Source organism: Schistocerca americana, chromosome X (genome assembly GCF_021461395.2).
Source record: "Schistocerca americana isolate TAMUIC-IGC-003095 chromosome X, iqSchAmer2.1, whole genome shotgun sequence".
In the NCBI taxonomy this organism is placed as follows: domain Eukaryota; kingdom Metazoa; phylum Arthropoda; class Insecta; order Orthoptera; family Acrididae; genus Schistocerca; species Schistocerca americana.
In genome coordinates, this window is record NC_060130.1 from 1,003,876,041 (window position 1) to 1,003,897,206 (window position 21,166).

The 21,166-nt window shown below is 43.6% G+C and overlaps 1 protein-coding gene and 1 pseudogene across 1 annotated transcript in view; one reads left to right on the forward strand and one right to left on the reverse strand.

Moving 5' to 3' along the window:
* The window catches only part of LOC124555205 (organic cation transporter protein-like), a 543,400-nt gene that overhangs the window by 363,829 nt on the left and 158,405 nt on the right, over nt 1-21,166 (forward strand). The window lies entirely within an intron of this gene.
* Nucleotides 19,774-19,891, reverse strand: LOC124557390 (annotated as a pseudogene).

Below are 21,166 nucleotides of genomic sequence, written 5' to 3' on the forward strand. Positions count from 1 at the left end.
CTCGATCCTGTTTTGGGTAAAAACAACTTGGAATAATGTTGACCATGAGAACATTGTCGAGTCACATTAATATGACCGCCTGTCAACAGCCCGAATAAGCACGTTTTGCAGTGCGGACCGCTGCGAGACCTGCAGGAAGAGAGTTGACGGGGGTCTGGAAGGCACCGACAGGGACGTGACTGGCTCTGCTAGGTTTCCGAGGCACGAACAGCCCGCTCCAGGTGGTCACACGTATTCTCGATTGAGGAGTCTGGTGGCCAGGGGGGTACGGTAAACTTATCCTGGAGCTCTTCGAACCACGCACGTTCACTGATAGCTGTGTGAAAGGATAAATTCATAATTGTCTGGAACCGCCTTCCGTAATGACGAAAAAGTTTCCCAGACTATAACACTCCCTCCCCCGGCCTGGACGCTTCCGACGATTGTTGCACGGTGTTTGCATTCAGACGTTGTACGCCGTACACGCGGACTGCCATCTTTTTTCTGATGGATGATTGATCTGTAAAGGCCGCCTGTCTCCACTCACTGGACTCCAGCTGCTGGGGCTGCCGTGCAAATTCCAGCCTTCGTCGCCGATTAACAGAAGTCAGCACGGGTGCGTCAACTAGGCGCCTGCGACGTTCCCTCAACTGTCGTTGAAGAAACACTGTCGGTAGCCCCTCGGTTCATTTGGGTGGCCAGTTGCTCCAGAGTTCCACGTCTATCAGTATGTACATTCCACCGCAGCCATCATTCGCTCCTGTCATCTGTGACCCCCGGTGCACCGTAGTTGTCTCGGCGCCATTTTGCTATGCACACTGTGTTTTAACAAAAGCGACACGTGAACAGTTTACAAACTTAGCCGTTTCGAAAATGCTTCTACCCTCGGCACGAAAGCTGAACTGTTTTGTCCGTCCTGCCGACATCCTTAATGTACCCTCCACTGCTAGGGCTCCCACCTGCCGTCTGCACCTTCACGTCGAACATGGGCGGTAGTCACATTAATGTGATTCAACCGTGCGTAACGAACCTTCACACCAAACATGCATTGCTCATATTATTCAAAACACTGCCAACAGTGAAACTGATCACTCGTAATTAGGAAATTAAAAAAAAACACATTCGTGTAAAAGAATAAAATTAAATATTACAGTACAAATGCTGCGCTCTCTCTCTCTCTCTCTCTCTCTCTCTCTCTCTCTCCCTCCCTCTCCCTCCCTCTCTCTCTCGTGTGTGTGTGTGTGTGTGTGTGTGTGTGTGTGTGTGTGTTTTAAAATATTCGTCGATGTGGACATAGAATGCAAAACACATTAAACGTGACTTGCACTTTAAGGGTAGGTGCTAATTCAAATGAGCAAAAATATGCAAAGTATGCACTTTTTTGGGGGGGAGGGGGCACTGAAAAGACATACAAAGGATCTGATTGAGTATTATGACTGATCGTACTTTGGACTTTGAGGCTTTCATCTAAAAAAAATGGCGCCCGTAATTATGGTTTGATGAAGGGCCTGCGTGTTTCAAGTTGACAGACTTGGTGCAGTATAGCCTGGCAGGAGTTATCTGAAATCAAAATGGGTATCGTCAGTCAATTTGTGGGAGCTGATACGTAGCCACAATGCACTAGCCTTAAATTAAAGGATTTGGTGCTAACGAGAACTGAGAGTTCGATTTGTCGGAGTTTGTTTCACTCTTCGTGACTTTACAAAAAATAGTTAATATTAATAAATGTCATATACAGGGTGGTCCATTGATCGTGAACGAGCGTGGACAACAGTCTAGAAACCGCACTCAAGCTGATGGTGTATCGTGTATCAGACCATCGGCAGTTAATGCGCCGCGCGGTTTGATCCCGGTCTGACTGACCCTGCCCCAAGCTAGCGCGCCACGCGTTACTCTGCAGGCCTGAGCTACATCATTATCTGGATAGGCACCATTAACGTAAAATTTCTGTACATAGAATAACGCCAAGCTGCTGGTCCCGACAACCAAACGCGGAATTGAAACCCATAAACATTTCCTCGTTCGGCCCGCTGACGTATTCGCTCCCCATGGTTGCCAAGGACAGGCTAAACCAATAGGGTATCTGGCCACGCCTGATTCCATTCATTTCGTGAGAATTTCAGTACATTCTTATATAAGGGATCATCAAACACTTTACTTTCGAAGGCCGTTAAGTCTAGAATCGGTATGCCAATAAAGCAAAATCGCTGTGAGCATTGAGGTAATCATACCATCGACGAATGAGGTTGAAGAAACCTATTTGGTAAAACACCGTGTCCTGTTTAATTGCAGGCTCATATCACTGAAATCGATTTGCAGTAGCGTTTTGGAACATATACTGTATTCGAATATTATGAAGAACATCGAAGAAAACGATTTATTGACACGTAGTCAGCGCGGATTCAGGAAATATCGTTCTTGCGAAACACAACTAGCTCTTTATACTCACGAAGCGATGAGTGCTATCGACAGGGGCTGTCAAATTGATTCCATATTTTTAGATTTCCAGAAGGCTTTCGACACCGTTCCTCACAGGCGACTTCTAACCAAACTGCGTGCCTATGGAATATCGCCTCAGTTGAGAGACTGCATTCGTGATTTCCTGTCAGAAAGGTCACAGATCGTAGTAATAGACGGAAAGTCATAGAGCAAAACAGAAGTAATATCCGGCGTTCCTCAAGGAAGTGTTATAGGCCCTCTATTTTCCCTGATCTACATTAACGACATAGGAGACAATCTGAGTAGCCGTCTCAGATTGTTTGCAGATGATGCTGTCATTTACCGTCTTGTAAAGTCATCAGATGACCAAAACGAATTGCAAAATGATTTAGATAAGATATCTGCATGGTGCGAAAACTGTCAGTTGAACCTGAATAAAGAAAAGTGTGAAGTTAATCACATGAGTATTAAAAGAAATCCGCTAAATTTTGATTAAGCGATAAGTCACACAAATCTGAAAGCTGTAAACTCAACAAAATACTTACGGATTACAATTACAAATACCCTAAATTGGAACTACCACATACATAATGTTGTGGGTAGAGCAAACCAAAGACTGTGATTCACTGGCAGAAGACTTAGAAGGTGCAACAGGTCTACTAAAGAGACTCCTTACACCACGCTTGTCCGCCCTATTCTGGTTTATTGCTGTGTGGTGTGAGATCCGCATCAGATGGGACTGACGGATAACATCGAAAAAGTACAAAGAAGGGCAGCTCGTTTTATATTATCGCGAAGTAGGGGAGACAGTGCCACAGACATGGCACGTGAATTGGAGTGGCAGTCATTAACACAAAGGCGTTTTTCGTTGCGACGGGATCTTCTCATAAAATTTCAATCACCGGTTTTCTCCTCCGATTGCGAAAACAATCTGTGGGCACCCACCTACATAGGGAGAAATGATCATCACGATAAAATAAGAGAAATCAGGACTCGCACAGAAAAACGTAAGTGCTGGTTTTTTCCCGCACGCCGTTAGAGAGTGGCAGCTTGAAGGTGGATCATTGAACCCTCTGCCAGGCACTGTATTGTGAATAGCAGAGTAATCACGTAGATGTAGATGTTGGAGGTAGATGTCCGTAACTGACTGCTGCACACTCTCGTCCGACAGGAAACGTGAACCCTTCAAAGACTTTTCTGAGGGACCGGAGGCATGACAATTGCATGGGGTGAGACTAGTACTAGAGGGCTGAGGCTGAAGCTTCCCCACTCATCTGTAACGGATGAGGCTGGCCTCCTAGATCGGCCGGCGTCTTGTGCCGAACCGCGACCAGCACGGTACTTCGCGCACCATTCCACAGTGGTGCTTTTCGACAGATATGTTACCCCATAAACATTCTTCATTATTCAATGGATGTCTACCTGTGTTTGTCCTTCGGCATCCGAGAAAAGAATAACACAACGTTGGCCTTTTTTGGATGCATCTGGTAATGACGTCGGAATAGATCACGTTTCCGCATTTACCGCACGCACCTCGGAAAGATTCGAATGCCACATTAATCCATTGCGTGCATGTCGGTGTTTATACACTGAAGCGTCAAAGAAACTTGAATAGGCATGCGTATTCAATTACAGAGATATGTAAACAGGCAGAATACGGCGCTGAGGTCGGCTACGGCTATATAAGACAGCAATGTTCTGGCGCAGTTGTTAGATCGGTTGCTGTTGCTACCGTGGCAGGTTATCAAGATTTGAACGTAGTGTTATAGTCGGCGCACGAGTGATGGGACGCAGTATCCCTGAGCTAGCGATGAAGTGGGGATTTTTCCGTACGACCATTTCACGAATGTACCGTGAATATCAGGAATGCGTTAAAACATCAAATCTCTGACATTGCTGCGGCCGGAAAAATGTCCTACAAGAACGGGACCAGCGACGACTGAAGAGAATGGTTCAACATGACAGAAGTGCAGCAGATTTCAGTGGTGGACCATCAGCAAGTGCCAGCGTGCGAACTATTCAACGAAACATCATCGATATGGGCTTTCGGAGCCGAAGGCCCACTCGTGTACCCTTGAAGACTGCACGACGCAGAGCTTTACACGTCGGCTGGGCCCGTCAACACCGACATTGGACTGTTGTTGCCTGGTCGGACGAGTCTCGTTTCAAATTGTGTGTAGCGGATGGACGTGAGTGGGTATGGAGACAACCTCATGAATCCATGGATCCTGCGTGTCAGCAGGGCACTGTTCAAGCTGGTGGAGGCTCTGTAATGATGCGGAGCGTGTGCAGTTGGAGTGATATGGACCCCCAGATACGTCTAGAAAGGATTCTTCCTGTCTGATACCTGGATCCATTCACGGCCATTGTGCATTCCGACGGACTTAGGCAATTCCAGCAGAACAATGCGACACCATCAACGTTCAGAATTGCTACATAGTGACTCCAGGAACACTCTTCTGAGTTTAAACTCTTCCGCTGGTCACCAAACTCCCGAGACATGAACATTATTGAGCGTATATGGGGATGCCTTGTAATGTGCTGTTCAGAAGAGATCTGCACCCCCTCGTACTCTTGCGGATTTATGGACAGCCCTGCAGGATTCGTGGTGTCAGTTCCCTCCAGTACTAGTTCAGACATTAATAAAGTCCACGCCACGTCGTGTTGCGGCACTTCTGCGTGCTCGCGGGAGCCCCACACCATATTAGCCAGGTGTACCAGTTTCTTTGGCTCTTCAGTATATAACCGCATCGAAGTCGCGCTACGTTACATATACGCTGCAGCCTTCAAAAAGGCCGTGCGGTTCTAGGCGCTGCAGTCCGGAACCGCGGGACTGCTACGGTCGCAGGTTCGAATCCTGCCTCGGGCATGGATGTGTGTGATGGCTGGCTCTGAGCACTATGGGACTTAACAGCTGTGGTCATCAGTCCCCTAGAACTTAGAACTACTTAAACCTAACTAACCTAAGGACATCACACACATCCATGGCAGAGGCAGGATTCGAACCTGCGACCGTAGCAGTCGCGCGGTTCCGGACTGCGCGCCTAGAACCGCGAGACCACCGCGGCCGTCTGTGTGTGATGTCCTTAGGTTAGTTAGGTTTAAGTAGTTCTAAGTTCTAGGGGACTGATGACCTAAGATGTTAAGTCCTGTGGTGCTCAGAGCCATGTGAACCATTTTTTCGGTATTTCAGGACGGTTTTCGCTGATTTCATTTCATTTCTTGTCAGTGTCATGTCTTGCCGTTGCATCTTCACTTATTTTCATCCGACTGACTTCATTTCCTTTCAGTGAGTTAAATTCAGACAATACACTGAAGACAATTACTCGGGTTAGGCCAAGAGTGTGTGCTGTGATAAGAAGTGAGCGCGGTTTGGTACGTACCAATCGCGTATATTACGTATACCGCCACAGACAGATCACACCAGCCGGCCGAAGTGGCCGTGCGGTTAAAGGCGCTGCAGTCTGGAACCGCAAGACCTCTACGGTCGCAGGTTCGAATCCTGCCTCGGGTATGGATGTTTGTGATGACCTTAGGTTAGTTAGGTTTAACAAGTTCTAGGGGACTAATGACCTCAGCAGTTGAGTCCCATAGTGCTCAGAGCCATTTGAACCATTTTTGAACAGATCACACCCTGATGGCGGTTAATGGCGCCGCATTATGGCACAGTTCGCTGGCCGTGGAACCTCACTGAATATACGAAAGTCAACAAACACCACCTGGAAGGATCGTAGAAAAGTTTAAAAACTCTTTCAGAGGGTCATAATCAGGGGCGGCTTCTGGGGTAGTGCCCCTGTACCGTGACACCTCTTGTGTGAGAGAAAAAAGAAATCTATACGAATTATGTTCTCTGATTTGAAGAGACGTGTTACGCCGCGCGCTCTCTCGCGGTAGTTATCTGAAGCTTGTAGCTAACTCTTGACTGTCACCGTATGCTCTCATAAGGACTGTGAAGCTAGGCTGTCGGTATCTACTGTGCAGGATTTTTACGGTGAGGGGAAGAGCCAAGGTTTCTTTCACTCGGAGCTTTACGATCCACCCGTCAGAGAGCAGTGAAGTGTAGAACCTACGGAAGCACGATTCTGCCATCTAGGGACCATGTTAGAACACATTCGGGTTTAAACTTCCTATAGTCCAGTGTTAGTCTTTCTGCAATTTAATGCTAATGCATTCGGAAACTCAGATTAATCTGAATGGCTATATATCATTTGAATATAAGTATACCATTAGATTCTGAAAGTAAGTCGCATTATTTCAGTATCTGTATATTTCGCAACAGGAGGGCTGTTGGTACAGAACAAAAAAATGACGTATTCATCACGTGTGGAGCACCTGTTATGGAAACAACAGTGTATCATTCCTGTTTACGTTCGTGTACTACAGTTCTATCCAAACAGATTGTAGTTCACTGTGAGGTAAGGTAATTAAAACAGTGTAGCTGTGTGCAGAATGTTTTCTTACGTGAAAATTCAGTTTACTGAGAAAGTTACAAATATGAATAAACCAAGTGAATTATTAAAAACGTCATTTAGCGACAGGACTCTCGGTGAAAAAAAATCAGATAAAATATTAGTAAGGCAACTCCAGAACCCGAATGTGCAGCAGCAAACAAAAAATCGGTGCTGTAAGTCCAAATGGGGAAATTTACCAAAAGAAGAAATGTATCTGTGGATGTGAAGAAAACTATGCTGTTTTTTGTTTGCCTTTTGTGTTGTTTGGGGATACACATTCATTGGTGTAAGACCGGAATAACTGGTATTTGGCATGTATGGTCTAAAGTGAAAGTACATGAAATATCAAAGCGACACATGAATAATGTTCTGAGTCTTTCATCTCTTGGCAAAACGAACGTTCAGTTGAAATTTGATTCTCAATATACACATGCAATGTACAGCCACAACAAACAAGTAGAAAAAACAGGTATATACTCTATTTAACTGTAAACTGTATTGGGTGCTGTGGCGCTTTGGAACTGGCTGTCAGGGGCCACGATGCATCTGAAGGCTCTCAAAATGTTTTTCGTGAGCTAATTCAGTTTAAGGGGACCACACCCTGCCTATCTAACCCATGTTAATTTAGGCAAGTATTTGACCTATTTCTGAAAAAACTATTTGATGCAGGACCTTAATATTTTTACTGTATGTTACATGATGCAAATAGTCAACTGAACTAAAATCTACTTTATCCATTTTATAGTTTTTAAGAACTACTTTTTAAATTTATTAACAAAAAATATTAAGTTTTTTCTGCAGAAAATATTTTTTGTGAACTTCCTGATGGGGGAATATTAATGAATGTAGTACCAGAGGTGGCTTTTTATGTTATGCAGAGTCTCTGAAAATTTCATTCATTTATCTATGATAGTTTCTGATATCGCCGTTCCAGAAGAAGAATGACATAATTATCAATATGAATAGTTTACTGGAGAGGCAGAAAATCAAATGACATTTTTTAAAAACTTCATAAAACAACAGTAAAATTATCTATGGAATTGAAAATTGGCCTAATTGTGACACTAAGTGTTCTCTACAAAATACCAAAATTATTTCTTTCAAACAGCATCCTATTCACCCCCTTGCAACCCTTTAAGTAAATGTGTCATTGTTCTTCCGACTTCGTTATCGAAATTAACAAATACGACTAAAGAAGGTGTGTGGGGAACAAAAGAAATATCTCTCTAAATCATAATTTTTTTGTTCACTCTTACACTTTCATTGTTTTACTATCATTTTTATTATTTGCATCTTAAACCGACATAAAATAACATAAGAACTGAAATAAAGAATTTCCAAATTACATAAAAGCAACAAATTATATTTATGTGGAAAGAGAATCATAGAAGGCCTTGTAATATTTAGGAATGATGTTGCTGTTAAACAAATTGTTTAAATCTTGAATTTTATTTCCTGAGAGGGTCATTTTTGTAGTATAAGCAGGTTTCAGATCCAAATTACTCCCAGCTACATTCCCTTTTAAACGCCTCTTTCTCCCTTTGAACTGAACTTGTCCCCACTCTGACTGTTTGTAGCTATTCTTATACTGAAACACATCACTTCCCTTTTCACATGGAAATAATTTAATTTCGGACACTTTGAAAATAGTCTCGTCAACGTCCTTGGCCACGTAAGGAGCCATGTCATCATGCAAAGCTTTAATATCATTGAAATCTGAAAAGCCCATTTCTCTAAGGTGTAGCGGATTTCCCTTCTTTTTTGCATTTCGGATGAATGATATGTATTGATCGGGAACATAAATTGGCCCTGACTCCAGAATGAGATTTTCACTCTGCAGCGGAGTGTGCGCTGATATGAGACTTCCTGGCAGATTAAAACTGTGTGCCGGACAGAGACTCGAACTCGGGACCTTTGCCTTTCCCGGGCAAGTGCTCTACCAACTGAGCTACCCAAGCACGACTCACGCCCCGTTCTCACAGCTTTACTGGCGGAAGTAAAGCTGTGAGAACGGGGCGTGAGTCGTGCTTGGTAGAGCACTTGCCCGCGAAAGGCAAAGGTCCCGAGTTCGAGTGTCGGTCCGGCAAACAGTTTTAATCTGCCAGGAAGTTTCATGGCCTTGACTTCTTAGCACTCTCAACTGCTCTCTCAATGATGCTGTGAATTGCGTCCCCCTCTTTCTGGGTGTGACCACCAATCAAATACTTGCGCGTAATGGACCGAATATCCATTATTTGTACTGCATACAAATACGTTGCAGTCATGTATCTGAAATAGAAGAGAATGAACATTTTAATCAATGTGATTTTTACAACAGAATCGTTTTGTCACATGATTCCTGCGAATCACAGCCTGAGTTTATGGTACTTACTTGTCCTTCTGTTGCCCTCCACAACTGTCACAGTAAAATACGACATCCGTCCCAAGAAGGTTCTTTGATAACTCTTGAAGATATTGTAAGACACAAGTTGCTATTTCTACCACACCTCGGTTTCCAATGCCCTGGTGCCAAAAAAAAAAACAGGTAGTTTTGTTGTTTCCAATCTCAGTGACCTGCAACAAACAACAAAAATAAGTAGAACAGACTTGAAGAGTAATAATAGATAGTGAAAAAGTATATGTATGGACACTTACTGTGAAACTGTAACAGTTGAGCTTAGACTTGTAGAAAAAGGCAGATGTTTGTCCCGTTGGTACCGGTAAGACAGCTTGTAAATCATGAACAGCTAGTTGTATCTTCTTATTTTGAGCCAACTCCATACCCAAGGTTTTTTTCTATGCGACTCAAGTCTTTTTTTTCCTGATGTTCTTGAAATGCTTCTTGTAGCTTTGCCTTTTCTTCATCTGTACCGTTTTTGTAAGCTTCATATTGGTCGCACTAATCCTTCTTTGAAACAAAATATCCGATAATAAATTCGGTATTGAATATGTGCGCGTAGGTGTCATAATTCGCAGCTGGCAGGTTAGCGGAAGATCGCCCAGAAGAGTAATTTCTGTGCATTTCTGCGGTGGATAAGCGCCCATCGATGAATAGTCTTGTTGTGTCACTTCTCACACGGTGACTCTCAATATGGCGAACTGAGTTTGTGATTCCTAACTGACTCCAAGATTTCTGGAGCAGTCTTACGGTGTTTTCCGTTGTCTCCACAGGAGCCATCCCAATCACATCCCTTTTCGCTTCGGTAACAGTAGAGATTTGCCTTTCGGCTATTCCCAAAGAGCTTATCAGAAATGTTCTGCACACACGAATCTTCTGCTCATCTTTCACCAAGTAGAAAACTCAATTCGGCTTTCTAGGTTTTTGGGCAGCAATATGACTATTTGAGAACGAGCGTTTCAGTGCTTGTATTCAGAAAATCCCGTAGTCTCTGTAGTGATCCCAGTGCTGAGTAATTCGTGAACAGCTGACATCTGTAGTCCTCTGTTACTTTCTTTCTACAAGAGAGGATACATTTATCAGTACACAGAGCAGCCATTTTTCGAGCCTTGACAATTTTACCCGTGCGTGATGTATAACTTTCCCCACTGTTTCTTAACGTTTTGGCTTTTACTCTGCCCCAGTTGCTAACATTTCGAATTCTTTTTTTAGGCTTTTTAATGGGAGTTTTTTCCTTATGGACGACTGGTTTTTCACTTGAATTAGACGCAGTATTCATAACTTGTGTCGTTATTTCACTGGATACGTTACTACACTCACCAAACTGAAACACGCAACTGACAGTTACGACAATGTTCTTCACAACCCAAGTCACAACAATCGATATTTCCACACAGGTGCAACTACCCTCTGGCGGAACTATATATAACTACAGTTCCGACGATCTTTCACAGCATGCGCTACCTTTTTCTGAGATGATTGGTGCAAAACCTCGATCTGGTGAATTTTCCAGTTGCATCATTGTTCTTCCGGAACAGCGATATAATGGGGCACATGTACTGAAAATTTTAGTTTGCGGGAAATTGACTTTAAAGAAAAAACTTTTGAAATTTGTTACTTACAGCTGATTAAAACTGTCCTGCTGCATATGATGGCCCTTCTTTGGCCTCTAGCAGGTCTTCCAACTTATTTTTAACCTTCCTCGATGTTTGTCTTGCCTTCTTGGCCATATCAGATGCAGACCTGTCTGCATCGGCTATCCTCATTTTATCGCAATGTTGCAGCCCAGTGATCGTATTTTCACCAGGATTAATTCAAATGGTTCTGAGCACTATGGGACTCAACTGCTGAGGTCATTAGTCCCCTAGAACTTAGAATTAGTTAAACCTAACTAACCTAAGGACATCACAAACATCCATGCCCGAGGCAGGATTCGAACCTGCGACCGTAGCGGCCTTGCGGTTCCAGACTGCAGCGCCTTTAACCGCACGGCCACTTCGGCCGGCCCAGGATTAATTCCCAGCTTTTCCAGTACCCAACACTTTCCAATATTACCACGACTGAATGTAATGACAGCATCACGAACTCCTAGTTTAATTGTATGCATGCCTACAAATACAGTTTTAGGAAGGCGGTTCCAAATTATGCTGTTGAAACATTCATTTGGGTTCTGTATCTGCCCATGCAGACAGTTCCTTAGAAGGTCAGGATGAGCCAAATCTCTGAAAATAGGTTTAATTGCTGTAATAAGAGCAGCAGGAAGAGAATGCTGGTGAGAATAAGGTTCTCCAGTTGCCTGAGCCCTATTGTATTTCCACCACGAATTTTCTCGTGATGGACACAGTCCATGACATGGCTTATCATCAGCAGAGGATTTATGGCAGAATATGGCCCAAAAGTTCATATTTCAGTTCTAGTTAACCAACCCTGTCCGGTCAACAATTTCCATCTTCTAATTTTTTCACTCTCATATCAACAGTTGGTTTTCTCAGGCTTGTTCCCAAACGTTTTTGAACATAGCCTACACATCCTATTTTACTAATAATGGCATCTCCATATGGCCTAGAGTTCACCACATTGATGTATGCCTTACTGTCACCATCGCCCAAATATTTGGTGTACTATACGCCTCTTGTTTCTACATAGCGATGAAATATTTGTTGTACTCCATGAACTTCCATACCACCTCTTGTTCCTCTAAAATTAACCACACACTTGTGTTCTTTATGTTCATTGACTTTACAACATTTTCAATATTCAGACATTATCTCCACATCTAACACTTTACCCGTGTCTAGACTCGTGGCAGTCACTACTCCATTCAGAGAAGTGTGTCCTCTTTTCTGTCAACTTCCATCAAGTGCAACTGCAATATCTGAACATCCATCATTTCCTCAACTGCTTTCCTAGCAGCCAGTTTTTCAAATTTATTTGGTGGTTGGTGTAAGTTCATCACTGAACAAAATGTTCTCCCTGCAGCCATGCTCTTGCCAATGGATCGTAAGGCATAAACTAGTCTAGTATTGATTTCATAAGGGTCACTTGCATCTGTTTTTAAAGAACTTATAAATGAAATCACAGCTGAGCATTTAGTGCAATTAAATCCAAAGCAATTGGTAGGCCTTTTCTCCGACTGGCACTCTCACAAATTTTCACAATCTGTGGCTCACCACACTGTCTACATTGTACAAATTTAGAAATTACATCACATAATATTCTCAAATTTATAATAATGGATGAGAAGTTCCCCCTTATGCAAGACACTTTTTTGTTTCACCCATACATGTTACAGCACTTCTGTGCTATCGTCAGTGGGTTCAATTCTTATTTTTAACTTTAAAGTCTTTGTTACATATTAACATTTGTGTTGTTTACAACATTATGTAGTAGTTGCATTTATAACTTAGTTGCCGAAAAGTGGGTGTAAGCATTAGTTAACATACCTTACATAATGTTATTGTCCATTTATTTTGGTAGCTATTCTGCTACACAATATACAACTTGACACCTGCAAACAGCAAAACGTAATTTATTTTTGTTTGTTATGCGTTTACGAACGGAAATAAGTCTGTATCACGTTTTCTGTCTGTAACTTAGTTTTGAAGTTGTGGTGCATTCTCTTGTGTTGTTGGCGAAGTAAACAGGCTTACTTCTTAGCCTATGGTCGCGTGGCAATGCACTTTTTCCGATTACTCAAAACATTGGCGGAGTTTTCGCTGCCATTACGTGTTGTTGTGGCTGTGTGGTGGTCATTTGTTTCGTGGTGTGTTTTGCTGGGTGAGGCGCGCGAGTTTGAATTGTATTTGGCGTCAGTGGTGTGTGGTGTGTGGTTTGTGCGGGTTTGCGTGTGTATTTTTAGTACTGGGACAACAACAAAGTCACACACATGGTGGGTAACGTACTAAAGAAACAAGGACTCAACATAGCATACAGGACCAACAACACAATACAAAGCAGACTTGGAAGAAATATCACCAACACTGACAAATACAGCCAGTCCGGTATTTACCAACTTACTTGCAACTGCTGTCAATCTGTATATGTGGGCCAAACATGTAGGAACTTCAGAACCAGGTATACAGAACACCTCAGAGCACTGAAAAGCAATAGCACACATTCAAAATTTGCAGACCACCTGATAGCACACAATCACCACCCAACAAACATTGAAACTGACCTTCACAGCCTAAAAACTAGCAGCAGCCTATACAAAAAATTAACTGTGGAAGAAAACTACCATATCCAAAAATCAATAGCCCTAGGAAAGATAGTACTCAATGAATACACATCACTGCGCAACAAAACCCTTTTCGCCATAATAGAAGAACTATACAAATAACACCCACACCACACACCAAAACTACTCATGGAAAAAAAATCTTTCTACCTTTCCCTCCCTCCCTCCCTCCCTCCCTCCCTCCCTACCTCTCTCTGTTACTTTCTATCTCTATCTCTTTCTATCTCTATCGCGCTCTCTCTCTCTCTCTCTCTCTCTCTCTCTCTCTCTCTCTCTCTCTCTCTCTCTCTCTGCTCCAGTACTCAACACACATACGCAAACCCACACAAACCACACACCACTGGCGCCAAATACAATCCAAACTCGCGCGCCTCACCCAGCAAAACACGTCACGAAACAAATGAACACCACACAGCCACAACAACACGTAATGGCAGCGAAAACTCCGCCTATGTTTTGAGTAATCAGACAAAGTGCATTGCCACGCGACCATAGGCTAAGAAGTAAGCTATTTACTTTGCTAACAACACAGGAGAACACACCACAACTTCAAAACTGTAAGTTACGGACAGAAAACGCGATACAATCATACTTTCGTACGTAAATGCATAACAAACAGAAAAACAAATTACGTTTTGCTGTTTGCAGATGTCAAGTTGTGTATTGTGTAGCAGAATAGCTACCAAAATAAATGGACAATAACATCATGTAAGGTATGGTAGCTAATGCTTACACTCACTTTTCGCCAATTAAATTATAAGTGCAACGTCTACATAATGTTGTAAACAACACAAATGTTAATATGTAACAACAATTTTACAGTTAAAAATAAAAATGGAATCCCCTGACGATAGCACGAAAGTGCTGAAACATGTATGGGTGAAACAAAACAAAGAAGGTGTCTTGCATAAGGCGGAACTTCTCATCCCATTTTGGTGAGAGCTTCTTTGATGATGCACTGGTTGAAAAATTACAATTAGAAACATCGTTGCAAGGCGACGTAACCTCTTGCACGGAAAGATTTCTAAACTTGTTTCCTCTAAATTGTCGTTTCTTGAAAATGCCTTTACGTTTCGTTATCTTCAATAAACACAACAAAACACACGTAAACAAGCACTGCAAATGTAAGTATAACAACTACTAGCAATCACACTTTAACAAAACTAACCGCGTGTTTGAACGCGTGTTGTTTACAAACAGCAGAAACAAAAGAATACCGACAATTTCTAATGTAGGGGATATAAAGATCTAAAACACATGCAGAAAAGTGGGTGTGGCACATAAACACACGTGGTAGGAAAATGTTCTTTAAATAATCGAAAAATTTTTTTCAGCAAAATCCTTTTGAGAGTACTTAAATAAAACCTTAATCTATCGAAATATGATAAAAAGCGAAAATCGGTGTTTTTGACCTGAACCACGGTGTGGTCCCCTTTATGCGTAAATGGATAAAGATCTCCAGGTTCATCTCAGTCAAGCAGCAGTGTCCAAAGTAATTTTTAGGGCTGTTCAGAAGAAACTACTCGAATGCGCGTTGAAAATATACCATGATGAGGTTCGTAAAGAAACAAAACGTGCCAATAATCGCGGATGAAACCACAGCACTTTCTTGGGAATTTCATTTGGTTATTGTTTTGCGTTATATTGTTCAGGGAAAATCTGTTGAAAGATTTTGGAACTTTGTTAATCCAGATAGTCAGAATGCTCATACTATATCAGAGTATATTCTAGAAGAAATTGTATCCTTAATTGGCCTGTGACCGAGCAAAAGTAATAGCTCAGAGCTACGACAGTGCAAACGTTACGAGTGGCAAGTCAAATGGGGTATAGAAATTAATTACAGACAACTTCTTAAATGCAAAATACAGCCAATGTTATGCGCACCATTTCAACGTTATTATGCCTACGGCAACCTCTTAATCGCAAAGCCCGTGTCTTTTTGGCACGTTTTTCAGGTGTTTCTTCTTTCTTTTCAAATTAGCCGCAGAGATCAAAGGTGTTGCATAGCATTATTCAGAAAAACTTGCCCTTGTGTCTGCCACGAGATGGTATTACTATTCGCGAGTAGTACAGGATGTTCTTGAAAACAGGAAAGTGTTATCGAGCAGCCTAAGTCATACAGGAAATACTGTTCCATCGGATGTGTGAAGGGTAAGTCCACAACCTGAATATGTGCAGTCCTATTATCTTAAATTAAGCTTCCTGAAGGACCACAAAACCTCGACACCGGAAAGATTTTCGAATATCTCAGAAAAGAAAAAAAGTTCAAATCAGATTGAGAAGAAATATCCTGTCAAGAACTGGAAGAACATCCGGGTAAACATTAACAACCCAAAAATAGATATCATTACAAATGGTTCAAATGGCTCTGAGCACTATGGGACTTGACTTCTGAGGTCATCAGTCGCCTAGAACTTATAAATACTTAAACCTAACTAACCTAAGGACATCACACACATCCATGCCCGAGGCAGGATTCGAACCCGTGACCGTCGCGGTCGCGCGGTTCCAGACTGTAGCGCCTAGAACCGCTCGGCCAGATATCATTACAACATGGTATAATATCGTAATCGATAAGGCTGAAACCAGTCAAGTTGCATACGATGAACGTAAGGACCACCACTTACCGTGGACAATGCAGGACAGTTGAAACCTGGGAGGCAAACTAATTTGCGGCAGCAAAATTATACACGACTGGAAAAGAAAGAAACCTAACGAAGATTAATAGAATTCCAGTAACTACTTGAATATTAAACGATCTTATTCACCCAAGCTGGCACTTATTCCCCGCGGTAAAAAATAATAGCCACTCGTGGCTTCTTAACAACTTTGCGTATTTTGCAATCGAGGGAGAAGAACGTTACGATTGGGGAATATGGCCATGGCAATGAACAGAAACATCACTTTCCTAGAGGGTACACAAAATAGAGAGACTGCTTCCAGAATTTATTAGGTAATACTGTAGCAAGTTTTTAGTTTTTGAAGTAGTAAGACCTTAGCTTTCGAACGATTTAATTACGGTTTTAGGAAGTATCAATCTAGAAGAAAATTACAGGACAAAAATATGGAAACACCGCGAGAAATGTGCGCTTGAACACAAATGCAGATGGTAGCCAAGCCTGCAGGTTGCGCTGTCGGCACCCCTGCCATGTCCTCACTACGTTGCAAGTCTCAGTTGTGGACACAACAGGGTCTTGTGTAATGGTGAGTGCATCATGTCGGAGCCACGTGAATTCGAACAAGGGAAAACTGCTGGTGCTTCGGTAACCGAGGCAGCTGAAGTGTTTGGTGTATTAAGAGGCGCCGTATCGAAGACTGTGACCGCAAAGTAAGTCACAACGTGGACGAAAGTGTGAACACGGAGGGAGCTTCACAAGCAGGGAGTTGCAGGGCGAGTTGAAATTCCAAAAAACCGCCCATCAGTGACGCAAGTGCCTGGACTGTGGAGCAAGGGAAGAAAGTAAGTTGGTCAGATGAGTCTTGTTTCACATTGTTCCCAACTTTTGCAGAGTTTACGTTCCAAGAGTGAAACGTGGCGGGGGTTTGGTGATGATTTGGGCACCCATATCGTAGTATTCCTTGGTCCCCACGGTTACTCGGCAAGATTGCATTACTGCAAGGGATTATGTGGCTGTCGATGTCGGACCCATGGTACAATGCTTTCGTGGTTTTGTGAGCACCAGCGTGAATTGTCGCATCTCTCCTGCCACCACAGTCACCAGATCTCCATATTGTTGATTGTTTGTCTTATACTTAGGAGAAGATGGTGCGTGATCGCATCGTGTCGAGGGAATGATGGGGTTACGGATTAAGAGCAAATGCAGAAAGACAAATTTCCAGTGATGGCATGCCATTGCGTAGATCAGCGGTCAACATTGTCACAGGGCACTCGCGAGAGGTGCCGATTTTGGGACTCGATAAGGATACTCCTAGCAGTAGACTCGAGGATCTGAATAACACAATTTTATTGCACTGAGGCTAAACTGTTACAGTGAAGGCTAATGCTGAACATTAAAAAAAGCAAAGGATTTTACTGTTGGCACAACAGAAGTCAGTTTCTGAGTTGGTGGAATGAGAGCTAACAGACGCAGCAATCACTAACAGCACTGTAAAGTACAAACGTTGAGAGCAGCACTCCAAGCGAGGAAACAGACTTAGTCGGAGCGTATTCGAGGGTGGCGAAGAGCGACAAGGAGTTGGTGTCCCAACGGTCTAACTGATAACACCCCCTGAGTACAAAATAACTTCGGTTTTTAAAGGATTGTGGCGGCGCACTATTTCTCCCTATCTGTAGTCGGTCATGGGACTACAGAGTCAAAAAAAGTAGCGTAAACAACTGATTTCGGGAAGCAGGAGATTCGGATTCGAGTCCCGTTCAGACACAAATTTGATTTTTCATTATATATTCATTACTGTACATAATCTGCCCGAATAGCCTAGCGCGTTAACGCGCCGCTTCCTCGATTCGGGGAGGTGAGCCTGTCTCACAGCGAATACGCCTAGCAAATTAACGAGGAGGAGTGGCGAGCTGGCCAGCCTGGATGTGGTTTGTAGGCGGTTTCCCACATCCATCTAGATAAACCTCGAGGTAAAACCTACGTTCCGGGATAAGCAAACATTTAGAAAACGTTCTGAAATTTGAACATGAACTCGAGACATACATAGGTGGGGTACACAAATTGCGTCCTGGAGGGAGTTTTGGCGTCGGGAAGGCCATCCGGCCGATAAGTCACTAACATTCTCTAAATAACAATGCTGACCCTATAGAGGCACAGCGAAAGGAAAGAGGAAGAAGAAGATTCATTTCAGGTTCAACAGTTTTGGGCAGTTTTAATTGGCATTGTTTCATTTCATTTAAACTTTATTGATTTCATCCCCTTTACTCCGTTTAAGTTTAGCAATTTTAATTCATTGTACACTGAGCTGACAAGTCATTGAAAAACGATATTCACATATACAGATGGTAGTGGTATCGCATATACAAGGTACAAAAGGGCAGTGCGTTGGCGAAGCTTTAATTTGTACCCACGTGTTTGGTGTGAAAAGTCAGTCGAATATGCGATGCACAAGCTAACGGATTGGAGCGCGTGCGGGGGTGCACGTTCCAGCGACTCCAACCCATATCCTGGGTAATTTGAATATTGTAATGCTCAAGAATCTGCGACTAGATCTTCAGTTACATACGGTCAACGACCTTACTTGTGACCACTATCCCATGCTTGGCATACTGTCTGAGGCCCTGGACTGCTTGCCTACTTCATCGTCTGCCACTACTGTGTGGTGGCTCAACAACAACATCCGCCCCATTGACGACGTGCCTGCTACTGACCAAGCCATTTGAAGTTCGACGGGGAAGATTAAGCCTTTCTTCTGTCAGGCTTCTTTTACCTTGATGCACCAGGTCTCCCAACAAATTACGTTCTCGCAACTGCTGCATGAATTGAAATACCTCAAGAACAGGGCGCTGGCAAAGATGTCGGCATCTGGATGACCGTAGGGAGATGAAGATGGTCTCCAGGGAACTCCACCGTCGAGCTGTAGAACATCGCGAGGAAATGTGGGGAGACAAAATGGCCTCCTTTGCCATCCAGATGCGCGACCACTGGAGTCTGGTCCGACACCTTCGCCAACGTCGGCCGCCGAAACGGCCGCTCCAGGACCCGCAAGAACTGATATACGTGCCACTGTGCAAGGACGAAATTTTCGTCGAGGCCTATGAGCCCCAAAATACCATAGAAAACTTTGTCAACACTGACTGGGGGGGGGGGGGGGGGGGGGAGGGGATGTGTCACACAGCTCAGAATATGAGAGATGCTCTTCCACAACATGAACTACTGCTGACCACACCATCTGAGGTGAAGACTTTAATCCATCACCTAGGAATTCACGCCAACCCTGAAACAGATGATTTACGAATGAACATCTAAAACATCTTCCATGCAAGCCCTTTATGCAGTTCACAAAGATTTATAATAGTTGTATGAGGATGGGCTATTTTGCGGGGGAATGTAAGGTCGCCCGAGTGGCCCCGATCCCGAAACCTGACATAAACCTTAGTCTACCCATTAACTACCATAAAAAATGGTTCAAATGGCTCTGAGTACTATGGGACTTAACTGCTGAGGGCATCAGTCCCCTAGAACTTACAACTACTTAAACCGAACCAACCTAAGGACATCACACACATCCATGCCCGAGGCAGGATTCGAACCTGCGACCGTAGCGGTCGCGCGGTTCCAGACTGAAGCGCCTAGAACCGCTCGGCCACACCGGCCGGCTTCTTCTTTAAATGGCAACAGCGCATGGCGGCCTGGATGGTCACCCATCCAAGTGCCGACCACGCCCGACAGCGCTTAACTTCGGTGATCTCACGGGAACCGGTGTATCCACTGTGCCACGGCCGTTGCCCAACTACCATCCTATCAGCCTACTTCTCAAAGTTTCTGGAACGCCTCATTTTGCGCCACATAAGACCATTTATTCATGATCAAGATATCATTACGCCAGACTAATTTGCATTACAGTCTTTGCTTTCAGCTGAACTTCAACTAATGCGAGAAATGGAGTACGTCGCATGTTATATGAATGTCTCGAATTACACAACGGCCATCTTTTTAACACAGAAAAAACTTGTGACTGTGTGTGGACTAATAATCTCTAGGTCAAACAGCAAGATCTGCAAACCATGCCCAGCTACTGTCTTCGGATAATTGGCAGTTTTCTCCAACACTGGCAGATAGTGGTTCACATCAATCGGCATCGCTCCATTGTTAGATGTCTACAGGAATGTGTCTTGCAGAGCTCACTCTGTCCCCAACCCTTTTGATCGTTTATGTTAACGACTTGCCCATCGTGGCCCACGTCGTCCAAGCTCAGTTTGCAGACGATACAGCTTAACTCACCAGTAGCCTGTGGATTACTGTGGCTTACCTCACACACATGGAAAAAAGTGAAAATGTTTCCGACGTGATTATGGTTACACAATGGTGATCAACAGACTTTGAACGTGGAATCGGTAGTTGGAGCTAGACACATGGGACATTCCATTCCGAAAATCGTTGGGAATTCAATATTTTGCGATCCACAGTTTCAAGAGTGTGGCGTGAATACCAAATTTCAGGCATTTCCTCTCACCACGGACAACGCAGTGGTCTACGGCCTTCTCTTAACGATAGATAGCAGTGGCATTTGTGCAGAGTTGTCAGCGCTAACAGACATGCAATACAGCGAGAAATAACCACAGAAACTAACGTAGGGCGTACGACGAGCGTATCCTTTAGGACAGTACGGTGAAATTTGGCGGTAATAGATGACCAACGCGAGTGCCTTTGCTAACAGCACGACATCGCTGCTGCAGCTCTCCTGGGTTTGGGGCCATATCAGTTGGACCCTAGACAACTGGAAAACTGTGACCTGGTCAGACGAGTCCCGACTGCAGTTGGTGAGAGCTGCTGGTAGGATTCGAGAGTGGCGCAGACCCCACGAAGCCATGAACCCAAGGCACTGTGCAAGCTGGTGGTGGTTCCATTATGGTGTGGACTGTGTTTACATGCAATGAACTGTGTCCTCTGGGTGTTCGGCTACTTGGAGACCATTAGCAGCCATTCATGGACGTAATGTTCCCAAACAACAGTGGACTTTTCGTGGACGACAACGCACCAAGTCCCCCCCAGGGGGTCCCCA